The sequence below is a fragment of the Triticum urartu genome, chromosome 5A (genome assembly GCF_056163025.1).
Source record: "Triticum urartu cultivar PI428250 chromosome 5A, HENAU_Tu73, whole genome shotgun sequence".
Classification (NCBI taxonomy): domain Eukaryota; kingdom Viridiplantae; phylum Streptophyta; class Magnoliopsida; order Poales; family Poaceae; genus Triticum; species Triticum urartu.
In genome coordinates, this window is record NC_141877.1 from 332,490,587 (window position 1) to 332,503,666 (window position 13,080).

The following is a 13,080-nucleotide window of genomic DNA, read 5'->3' on the forward strand; positions in this document are numbered from 1 at the left end:
GTCAGCGATAGTGAGGAATGAGGGCTTTCCTTCTGCTAGATGGTGTTTAATCTTATGGACTTCAGAGTCATAACCTTGAATAGTCTTTATACCAGCTACGAGATCTGGTATGACAGCCAGGGTATTTAGAGAACCCTTAGTAACAACAAGAAGATTCATCTTGCGGAACTCCGGGGGAGGGGGAGCGAGTGCTCCAGGAGGAACAATATGGAGGTTCAGCTTTCTAAATTCTTCGACAAGCGAGGGCTGAACTTTATGAACCTGGAGGTGGTTGCAGTAAGACTTGCGGCTCAAGGCATCAGCCATTACATTAGCCTTGCCGGGGGTATAGGATATACCCACGTCAAAGTCTGCAACAGTCTCCATCCATCTCTGCTGACGGAGGTTCAGATCTGGCTGAGTAAACAGATACTTCAGACTTTGATGGTCAGTGAAGATCTCGCAACGATTACCGAGAAGGTAATGTCGCCACTGCTTCAGTGCATGAATGACAGCAGAAAGCTCTAGGTCGTGAACTGGGTAGTTTTCTTCGTGAGGGCGCAGTTGACGAGAGGCATAAGAAATCACTCTGCGCTCCTGCATTAGGACACAGCCTAATCCTTGACGGGAAGTGTCGCAGTAAATGACGAAGTCCTTCTTAGTATCAGGTGGTGCAAGCACGGGGGCAGAAGTCAACTTGTCTTTGAGCGCCTGGAAACTTTCCTGACACTTGTCTGTCCATTCGAACTTGACACCCTTATGCAACAGATTAGTCAGAGGCCTGGCAATCTTGGAAAAGTTCTCGACGAATCGACGGCAATAGCTGGCGAGACCGAGAAAACTTCGGACTTGCTTGACATTCTTCGGAGGAGTCCAATCGAGAATAGCCTGAACTCGTTCAGGGTTGACGGCAATACCATCCTTGGAGATGACATACCCAAGATAGGTTACTTCGGGGAGCCAGAATTCACACTTGGAATACTTAGCATACAGTTGATGTTCTCGAAGCTTCTCCAGCACAAGACGCAGATGTCCAGCATGTTCTTCCTCGTTCTTGGAAAATACAAGGATATCGTCCAGATAAACCACGACGAACTTGTCGAGGTAATCCATGAATATATAATTCATCAGACGAGAGAAGGTGGCGGGAGCATTCGTTAAGCCGAATGACATGACGGTGTACTCGTATGATCCATACCGAGTCACGAAGGCGGTTTTTGGGATATCCTCTTCACGAACACGGATCTGGTGGTAACCCAACCTCAAATCGAGTTTGGAGAACACTGATGAGCCAGCCAGTTGGTCATAAAGATCATTGATCCGAGGAAGAGGATATTTATTCTGAATGGTAGCTTGGTTTATAGGACGGTAGTCTTGGACTAATCGGTTTGTCCCATCCTTTTTCTTAACAAAGAGAGAAGGTGCTCCCCAAGGAGAGCAACTTGGGCGAATGAAACCTTTGACAAGAGATTTGTCGATTTCCTCCTTAAGCTCAATGAGTTCATGCGGCGGCATCTTGTAGGGTCGTTTAGCTATAGGGGTAGTGCCGGGTTTCAAGTCGATGACGAATTCGACAGCTCTAGCAGGGGGAATCCCTGGAAGTTCTTCTGGGAAGACATCTTGGAATTCACGAACGACGGGAATGTTTTCAATGCCCTCGAGTGGTGCAGCGTTCAACGCGTTCAAGGCATAAAGTCGTGCCTCGGCGTTCTGAACTAGATGAGCTTGGTAAGCTATTATTTCATCAGAAGGGTGTAGCAGATGGACGACCTTAGTGGCGCAAACTATAGAAGCAGTATGCGCTTTCAACCAATCCATTCCCAGAATGAGGTCGATGCTACAGGACTTCAGTACGATGGGAGAGGCAAGGAATTCTAGTCCTTCAATTTCAACGGGAACATCGTGACTAACCATAGAGGTTTGACACTGGCCCGCAGGAGTGTGTACCCTCCGCACCAACATCGGATGCGATAGCAATGTGCCTAAAGGGGGAGGTGTCCAACTCCTGATACTCTCCATGAAGACGTGTCAGAGCAGCATAAGCAGCATCGTGGACCGCCATATCGATAGTCACTCCAACACCATGAGTACTGTGCAGCACGGTAGTGGAGTCATACTCCCGAGAGTAGAGGTGGACGATGGCACGGTACTGCTCCTGGTTGAAGTCCTGATACTCCTCATAGACGGTGTACTCAGGGTGCCAGCGATAACCCAGATAGGTCATCATCTCAACTAACACAGCAGGTGATCCTGAGGCACCAATGGCCGTCGTGTGGCGCACGACCTGCCTCGTGGGTTCCATCTGGAAACAAAGATGTTTTCACAGGAGTCAAATGACAATGTGGATAATGTTCAAGTACTACTCTAAAGAATAACTAGGGCTTATCCAACTTTGGGGTGAACGTGGTCACGGGATCCTAGTGTTAGAGTTAGTAAAATCGTTTAACCCGAGTAGGAGAGAGTTCAGTGTCCCAGAGTAAGGATCGAGGAGTAAAAGAGCCTAATACCACCCAGATGGCGATGTGGGCCCGTAAGGCAAACAGCCATGTTAGTAAAAGATTTTGAAATGTCTAGACTCAACTTCGGCCAAGGAGTGTGGAAGGGGGATTCCTACAGGCAGTCGGCTCTGATACCAACTTGTGACGCCCCCGATTTAATCGTACACTAATCATACACGCAAACGTGTACGATCAAGATCAGGGACTCACGGGAAGATATCACGACACAACTCTACAAGTAAAATAAGTCATACAAGCATCATATTACAAGCCAGGGGCCTCGAGGGCTCGAATACAAGAGCTCGATCATAGACGAGTCAGCGGAAGCAACAATATCTGAGTACAGACATAAGTTAAACAAGTCTGCCTTAAGAAGGCTAGCACAAACTGGGATACAGATCGAAAGAGGCGTAGGCCTCCTGCCTGGGATCCTCCTAAACTACTCCTGGTCGTCGTCAGCGGGCAGCACATAGTAGTAGGCACCTCCGGTGTAGTAGGAGTCGTCGTCGACGGTGGCGTCTGGATCCTGGGCTCCAACATCTGGTTGCGACAACCAGGTAGAAGGGATAGGGGGAAAAGTGGGAGAAAGCAACTGTGAGTACTCATCCAAAGTACTCGCAAGCAAGGAGCTATACTACATATGTATGCATTGGTATCAACTGGAATAAGGCTATCATAAGTGGACTGAACTGCAGAATGCCGGAATAAGAGGGGGATAGCTAGTCCTTTCGAAGACTACGCTTTTGGCAGCCTCCGTCTTGCAGCATGTAGAAGAGAGTAGACTGAAGTCCTCCAAGTATCATCACGTAGCATAATCCTAACCGATGATCCTCCCCTCGTCGCCCTGTGAGAGAGCGATCACCGGTTGTATATGGCACTTGGAAGGGTGTGTTTTATTAAGTATCCGGTTCTAGTTGTCATAAGGTCAAGGTACAACTCCAAGTTGTCCTGTTACCGAAGATCACGGCTATTCGAATAGATTAACTTCCCTGCAGGGGTGCACCACATAACCCAACACGCTCGATCCCATTTGGCCGGACACACTTTTCTGGGTCATGCCCGGCCTCGGAAGATCATCACGTCGCAGCCCCACCTAGGCACAACAGAGAGGTCAGCACGCCGGTCTAAACCTAAGCGCACAGGGGTCTGGGCCCATCGCCCTTAGCACACCTGCACGTTGCGAACGCGGATGGAAGCAGAACTAGCCCCCTTAATACAAGAGCAGGCTTACGTTCCAATCCGGCGCGCGCCGCTCAGTCGCTGACGTCACGAAGGCTTCGGCTGATACCGCGATGCCGGGATACCCATAACTACTCCCGCGTAGATGGTTAGTGCGTATAAGCCAGATGGCCAGACTCAGATCAAATACCCAGATCTCGTTTAGCGTGTTAAGTATCCGCGAACACTGACCAGGGCCAGGCCCACCTCTCTCCTAGGTGGTCTGAACCTGCCCTGTCGCTCCGCCTCAAAGATTCACTCGCGGGTGCTCCTACGAGCCGACCCGTCTTTAATCACCACATGTATCAAGTATAAAGTACATAGTATAAACCCGCGATCACCTCCCGAGTGATCACGGCCCGATAGTATAGCACAGCAGACGGACAAGAATGTAGGGCCACAGATGGAAATACTAGCATCCTATACTAAGCAAGTAGGATTGCAGGTAAAGGTATCAACAGTAGTAGCAAGGACAGGCTATGCATCAGGATAGGAATAACGAAAACAGTAACATGCTACACTACTCTAATGCAAAAAGTATAGAGGAGAGTTGGCGATATCTGGTGATCAAAAGGGGGGGGCTTGCCTGGTTGCTCTGGCAAGAGAGAGGGGTCGTCAACTCCGTAGTCGTACTAGGTTGCAACGACGTCGGTCTCGGTGTCTATCGAGAGAAGAGGGGGGAGAAACAATAAATATATAAGCAAGCATATGCATAGTGATGCATGACATGACAAGTAACGACGTTAGAGTTGCCCTAACGCGGTAGTAGGTGATACCGGTGAAGGGGGATAACATCCGGGAAAGTATCCCCGGTGTTTCGTGTTTTCGGACAGAGGAGCCGGAGGGGGAAAGTTGCGAGTTTGACATGTTAGGGGTGCGTGGCGGACGAACGGGCTGCGTATCCGGGTTCGTCTTGTCATTCTGAGCAACTTTCATGTAGAAAGTATTTTCATCCGAGTTACGGATTAAAAGATATGATTTTGTAAAGATTTTAATAATTTCTGGAATAATTAATTATTTAAATTATATTCGAAAATAGATTAATGACATCAGCATGATGTCATGCTGACGTTAGCAGTCAATAGAGTTGACTGGTCAACCTGACGTGTGGGGCCGGTCAGTGCCTAGTCAGCGGTACAGTCAGCGTTGACTGGGTCAAAGTTGACCAGTCAACAGGGCCAATGGGGCCCATATGTCAGTGTCACATATTTTAAAAAAGGGGGGGTTTAAATTAAGCTAACTAGGGGGTGGGGCCCCACTGTCATTGACTATTAACTAACCTAACAGATTAATTAACTAAACTAAGTGATTAGGTTAATCTAATCATGATTAATTAAACTAATTAATTCTTTAATTAATTAATATTTTAATTAGTATTTATTAATTTATTTATTAAATTCTTCTTTTCTTTTTTTTCGTTCTGGGCATGGGCCCACTTGTCATTGGCCCTGGGGGCCTTGCGGGTGCTGGGTTAGCGCTAACGGGCGCGGTTGCTGGGGCGAAGCCCCGTGAGCATGCGGGCGCCCGTAAGGGAAGGGCCGGCCAGCTCCGGCGAGCGGCGGGGCCGGGCCGACCACGCGACAGGGGGAAGAGGCCACGGGCGTGGCCATGGCCAGCCAGGCGCGAGGGGGGGGGGCAAGCGGGCGCGGCCTGGGCGTCACGGGGAGGCCGGAGATGGCGATGCGGGGCGAGGGGGCGAGGCCAGGCGAGCGGTGGCCGGCGCGGGCGGGTGCAAGAGAGAGCGCGGGGCCGCGACGGAGGTTCATGGGTAGTAGCGGACGAGGGTAGCAGCCGGTCAACAGGGGAGGCGAGGCGAGGCCGTGCACGGGGCGACGGCAAGGCGAAGCGGACGGCGCAGGCAGCGGCGGCTGGCCGGGGCGCACGGGCGCGCGCGAGGTTGAGCGGGCGCGGCCGGGGCCTGGGGGCCGCGAGCGTGTGGTCGGGCGTGCGCACGCGGGTGGAAGCGGCAGCAGGCGAGCGCTGCGGGTGAGCACGCGGAGGAGCACGACCGCGTCGACGGGGACGAGGGGGAGGAAGAGGCCGGGGGCCTCACCGGGTGCCTGTAGGGACTGGGGCAGCGGGGGTCGAGGTGGAGAGTTGGGGACGGTGCGGCGAAGAGGATGCAGGCTGGCGAGGGGGGGTGAGCTCCGGGCGTCGGCGGGCGACGGCGACCTCCTCCGATCCCGATCCAGTCGGGAGAGAGGGGGAGATATTTTGTGCGGGGGGTAAGTGGGGGTGTCGGTGGAGTGGGGCGAGGTGGTGAGTGGATAAGGGGGGAGGGCGGCCGGTTGGGCCTGCGGCCGATTGGGCCGGCCAGCTGGGCCGATTCCCAGTGGGGGCCTCCCTCTTTCTTTTTTTTGTTTTCTGTTGTTTGTTTTTCCCCTTTGTATTTTCTTTTACTATTTCTTTTCTGTTTTAATTCATTCAAAAGCAGTTAGGCATTTTATAAAAATGTGTTTACTTCATCATAATTACCGATGCAATAATAGACATAGCCCGAACATTTTATTCTTAATATTTGAAAACTTTTATTGTCGACTTTAAATTTAAGTTTGAATTTGACACGGTTTCGAATTATCCCGAGATTAGTAACAGTAATCGCAGATGTCATGGCATCATTAGGAGAGTTTTACTATAGCCAAATTATCCGGGCGTTACATACCACCTCTCTTGCGGCGCCGTGTAGGCATCGGGGGTGCGATGGCTGTCAGTGGCGTTGAAGCATATCTGCGACGGTAGACGGGTGCATCGGGGGATAAGTCCCATTGTGGTGGAAGAGAAGGTCGTGTGAGCGGCCCCGGCAAAGAGGACGACGACGCCGATTGAGGGAGTCCTGGATTAGGGGGTATCCGGACGGCCGGACTATATCCTTTGGCCGGACTGTTGGACTATGAAGAAACAAGATTGAAGACTTCGTCCCGTGTCTGGATGGGACTCTCCTTGGCGTGGAAGGCAAGCTTGGAATACGGATATGTAGATCTCCTTCCTTGTAACCGACTCTCTGTAACCCAAGCCCCCTCCGGTGTCTATATAAACCGGAGGGTTTTAGTCCGTAGGATAACATACAATCATACCGTAGGCTAGCTTCTAGGGTTTAGCCTCTCTGATCTCGTGGTAGATCAACTCTTGTACTACTCATATTATCAAAAACAATCAAGCATGACATAGGGTATTACCTCCATCAAGAGGGCCCGAACCTGGGTAAAACATCATGTCCCCTGCCTCCTGTTACCATACGCCTAGGCGCACAGTTGGACCCCCTACCCGAGATCCACCGGTTTTGACACCGACATTGGTGCTTTCATTGAGAGTTCCTCTGTGTCGTCATCATTAGGCTTGATGGCTCCTCCGATCATCGATAGCGATACAGTCTAGGGGGAGACTTTTCTCCCCGGACAGATCTTTGTATTCGGCGGCTTCGCTTTGCGGGCCAACTCTATTGGCCATCCGGAGCAGATCGAGAGCTACGCCCTGGCCACCAGGTCAGGTTTGGAAGCTTAAACTACACAGCCGACATCCGCGGAGACTTCATCTTCGATGGATTCGAGCCCCTGCCAAGTGCGTCGCACGGTCACGATGAGCATGATTTAGCTCTACCATCGGACAATGTTCGGGAGACCGCACCGGCAACCGCTCTGACCCTCAATTCGGAGCCAACTGCGCCATCCATGGACGGGCGGATGGACCCCGCCACGGAGGCCGCATTCTCAGCGGCGATCGAGCCGAGTATCGACCTTACCCTTCACGAGAGTCGTGACGCCAAACTACCGGATTCTTCCCTGGCCATGGACTCCGAACCGCCTGCGCCCGTGCCTATCAAATCCGACTGGGCGCCGATCATGGAGTTCACCTCTGCGGATATCTTTCAGCACTCGCCCTTCGGCGACATACTGAACTCATTAAGGTCCCTCTCCTTCTCTGGAGAGTCCTGGCCGAACTATGTCCGGCAGGATTGGGATGCGAATGACGAAGAAATTCGCCACCCACCCACCACCCACTTAATAGCCACTGTCAATGACTTGACCGACATGCTCGACTTCGACTCTGAAGACATCGACGGTATGGACGACGATGCAGGAGACGAACAGGAACCACTGCCCACAGGGCACTGGACAGCCACCTCATCATATGATATATACATGGTGGGCACACCCAAAGAAGGCAATGGCGACGGGACAGTGGAGGATGACCCCTCCAAGAAGTAACCCAAGCGCCAACGACAGCGGCGCCGCTCTAAGTCTCGCCAAAGCAAAAGCGATGATACCGGCACAGGAGATAATAGCACTCCAGACAGCGCCGAAGATGACGACAATCCCCTCCGGCAAAATTTAGAGCAGGAGGGTGGAGAAGCCAACCCTCTCGAGAGAGTAGCAGATGGAGAGGCAGAGGATGATAATTACATGCCTCCCTCCGAAGACGAGGCAAGCATCGACGATGACGAATTTGTCGTGCCTGAGGATCCCGTCGATCAAGAGCGCTTCAAGCACCGGCTTAGAGTCACGGCAAATAGCCTTAAGAAAAAGCAACAGCAGCTTCAAGCTGATCAAGACTTGCTAGCTGACAGATGGACTGAAGTCCTTGTGGGCGAGGAATACGAACTCGAACGCCCCTCCAAGAGTTACCCAAAGCGCAGGTTTCTACCCCGACTGGAGGAGGAAGCATTAAAACCTACATCTCCAGCGTACGACACGGCTGATCGGCCACCTCGTGGCCGCGACAGAGAGACATTCCAGCCAAAAGCTCTGCCCGCACCCCGACGCCACTCAAATAAAAATGTCAAGGCATGGGGAAATACGCTAGACCTGCGAGACGTATTGGAGGACAAAGCAAAAAGATCGATCTACGGATCACGAGGGCGCGCCACTATGCGAGACGATAACCGTCACACCGGATACAGTAAAAGTAAATCCAACCGGGCCGAACACAGTGGACAAGACTCATTTGAGCTACGTCGCGATATAGCCTAGTACAGAGGTGCCGCACACCCCCTATGCTTCAAAGACGAAGTAATGGAGCACCAAATCCCAGAGGGTTTCAAACCCGTAAATATCGAATCATACGACGGTACAACAGATCCTGCGGTATGGATCGAGGACTTCCTCCAGCACATCCACATGGCCCGCGGTGACGATCTACACGACATCAAATACCTCCCACTTAAACTCAAAGGACCAGCTCGGCATTGGCTCAACAACCTGCCAGCAGAATCCATTGGCTATTGGGAAGATCTGGAAGCCGCATTCCTCGACAACTTCCAGGGCACTTATGTGTGACCACCAGATGCCGATGACTTGAGCCACATAATCCAGCAGACAGAGGAATCGGCCAGGCAATTCTGGACACGATTCCTAACAAAGAAAAATCAAATCGTCGACTGTCCGGATGCAGAAGCCCTAGCAGCTTTTAAGCACAACATCCGCGACGAGTGGCTCGCCCGGCACCTTGGCCAGGAAAAGCCGAAATCTATGGCAGCCCTCACGACACTAATGACCCGTTTTTGCGCGGGAGAAGACAGCTCGCTGGCTCGCAGCAATAACATATCAAAGAACCATGGTACTTCGGATACCAAGGATAGCAATGGCAGGTCACGTCGCAACAAACACAAGCGCCGCATCAACAGCGACAATACCGAGGATACGGTAGTTAACGCCGGATTCAGAGGCTCTAAACCCGGTCAACGGAAAAAGCCATTCAAAAGAAGCACTCCGGGCCCGTCTAGTTTGGACCGTATACTCGACCGCTTGTGTCAAATACACGGCACCCCCGACAAGCCAGCCAACCACACCAACAAGGAATGTTGGGTGTTCAAGCAGGCCGACAAGTTAAATGCTGAAAACAAGGACAAGGGGCTGCATAGCGATGACGAGGAGGAGCCCCGGCCACCGAACACCGGAGGACAGAAGAGGTTCCCCCCACAAGTGTGGATGTGAACATGATATACGCAACCCACATCCCCAAGAGGGAGCGGAAGCGTGCGCTAAGGGACGTATATGCGTTGGAGCCAGTCGCCCCAAAGTTCAACCCATGGTCCTCCTGTCTGATCTCCTTCGATCACAGGGACCACCCCACTAGTATCCGTCATGGCGGATTTGCCGCACTGGTCCTTGACCCAATCATCGATGGATTGCACCTCACTCAAGTCCTTATGGACGGCAGCAGCAGCCTGAACCTGCTTTATCAGGACACAGTGCGCAAAATGGGTATAGACCCCTCAAGGATCAAACCCACAAAAACGACCTTCAAAGGCGTCATACCAGGTGTAGAGGCCCATTGCACATGCTCAGTCAAACTGGAAGTGGTCTTCGGATCCCCGGATAACTTCCGAAGCGAGGAGTTAATCTTCGATATAGTCCCGTTCCGCAGTGGCTATCACGCACTGCTCGGGCGTACCGCATTTGCGAGATTCAATGCGGTACCGCATTATGCATACCTCAAGCTCAAGATGCCAGGACCTCGAGGGGTCATCACAATCAATGGAAACACAAAGCGCTCTCTCCGCATGGAGGAGCACACTGCGGCCCTCGCAGCAGAAGCACAAAGCAGCCTCTTAAGGAAATCCACCAGTTCGGCGGTTAAACACCCGGACACCGTCAAGCGTGCCTGGAATAATCTGCAACAAGACCGCCTAGCATGTTCCAAGCTCGCATAGCAATGCGGCCCCCACCCCATCCCCAGCCAAATGGCGAAATCCGTGCCACGCGTACATAATTACACATTGAAATTATCATGGGCATAGGGGGGGCACGACTACGGCACACCCCAAAACGCGGTTCAACCGTGCTAGGGGCTTCCTGCTTTGTTATTTTTTCTCTCTTTCAGGACCTTACTCTCTGGAAACCTTGCCCGGCAGTGCGATCGCTAGACCCACGATACAACAACCAAGGAGGCAGAAAGCTACGTCGCACCATGGAACTCCCAGGTGGTCTCTGATAACAAGTGAAATACCTGTTTTAAATACCATTCCGCAGCTTGCCCTTGGAGGGGACATGTCAAATAGTCCTACTTTTTGCTTATCGCACTACTTGCATCATTGTGCTTTGACGCACCTTTTTGACTAAACAATGCACAACACTAAACTATTACCGCATTCTCTATTCTTTTTTATATACATATTCATTCACGACATTCAGCACCCGTACACTCTGGTACGGCCAATACGCCAGGGGCTTAAGCATACCCCATAATATGGCGTGAGAAGTCCGAACACTTTTGACAGTGCGACACCCTGAACTTATAGCACTATATGCATCAGCTCCGAATCATGTCTTGGGTTAATAGTTGGGTTTGCCCGGCTCCCATGTTTTGGTACCTTACGTTCCGCTATATCGGCTAAGGTAGCACTGGGAGAACTACTGCGATTGTGCCCCGGTTCATCTGGGCAAGCATCTCAGTAGAGAAAGCTAAAACTGACTGTCATGATAAGGCGAGAGCTGGTCGCTGTTCGAGAGGTCTCGAGTCCCTAAAGATTTATGCCGCTTAGAGCGAGGAGTCGGCTTTGTCTGGCTTAGGCGTGTATAGTGCCCCGAATTCGGCCTTCCGAATACTAGGGGCTTCGCCAAAATTTAAAATTGTAGACTTCTATGGCTAAGTGAGAGTGATAAAACATTATAGTCCGATTGCCTTGTTCGTTGTGCGGAGCACCTCCCTCGAAGGACACAACAATGGGAAAAAGAGTGCTCAGATTTATTCCGAACACCCCAGCACTCGTGGCATAGGGGCAGAAGCCGACGACTGGCCATCTCTCAGATTTGATAAACAGCCGCACAGAAGGTAATATTTTAAATTCAGACAAGCGTTGCATCACGCACATGAACAAGTTTTCATAATACAGGATCACACGAGCAAGTTCATTCAAAAATTACATCCTTCGCGCACTCGTCCGCCACAAGATGGGCACCCTTCAGGACACCCTCATAATACATCTCAGGGTGGCGATGCTCCTTGCCCTGCGGCGGCCCCTCGTTCACCAGCTTCTCGGCGTCCATCTTGGCCCAGTGCACCTTCGCACGGGCAAAAGCCCGGCGTGCACCTTCGATGCACACGGACCGCTTGATGACTTCTAGACGTGGGCAGGCATCCACAAGCTGCCTCACCAGGCCAAAGTAGCTGTTGGGAAGGGAGTCGCCAGGCCACATCTAGACAATAAGGCCCTTCATGGCCTGTTCGGCCGCCTTGTGCAGCTCGACCAGTTGCTTCAGTTGGTCACTCACAGGCATCGGGTGTTCGGTCCCAGTATACTGAGACCAGAACAACTTCTCCGTTGAGCTTCCCTCCTCGGCCTGGTAGTACTTTGCGGCATCCGACACGCTGCGGGGCAAATCTGCGAACGCTCCTGGAGAGCTCCGGACTCGGGTAAGTAACAAGTAATTTACTTTCACATGCTTGCTTTGTATAATGAATGCCTTACCCGCCGCTATCTTCCTCATCGCCTTAATTTCCTGGAGGGCCTTGTGGGCTTCAGCCTTGGCACTCTTTGTGCTCTCGAGGGCCGCGGCAAGCTCGGACTCTCGCGTCTTCGAGTCAAGCTCCAAAGTCTCGTGCTTCTGCACGAGAGCCTGGAGCTCTTGCTGAACCTCGCCCACCTGTGCCTCTTGTTTTTCCCGCTCGGTGCGCTCCTTGGCCGCTTTGTTTTCGGCCTCGGACAACGCTTGCTTCAGGGTCGCCACTTCGGTCGTGGCCCCTGGCACACCCATGATGATCCTATCATTTTGCAACATCATCTTATATATATATATATATGTATAGACAAGGTATTACTTACCTTTGTTCTCCTCGAGCTGCCTCTTGGCATGGCCGAGCTCTTTCTCGGACAGCTCGAGGTCCTGCTTCAGTGCGGTGACCTCTGCAGTCAGTGCGGCAGAGGTCAGCAGCGAAGCCTGCATACGCATACAGACATACTTATATTAGACTCCTGTAGATATTATTTGATCCTCTATTCGGCTTTTCTTTGTGAACACCAAACAGAGCATCAGGGGCTACTGTCTATGCGGTAATATTTTCCTATATTTTAAATACTTACATCAAAGCCTGTTAGAAGGCTGGTACAGGCTTAAGTTAGTCCGCTCTTGGCGGACTGAACCTTCTTGATCACCGCACTCATAATAATGCGGTGCTCTTCGTCGAGGGAAGCGCCGCGAAGCGCTCCCAACAGGTTGTCCGGTGCCTCTGGTTGGACAAAGGTCACCGGCACGGGCGGATTGCCCCTCTTGGAAGGTGGCCGCCTGCCGGAGTCCGAAACCACTAGAGGTTCCGGCGCGGTGTTCGGCTGGGGGCCGAACTTGGAGCCCTTAGGAGTCTTGCTCCCTTTGCGCCTGGAGTCCGGAAGGTCGCCTCGAGGCGCCTCTAGGACTACCTCCCCTCGGCTCGGTGCCCCTTGAGACAATAC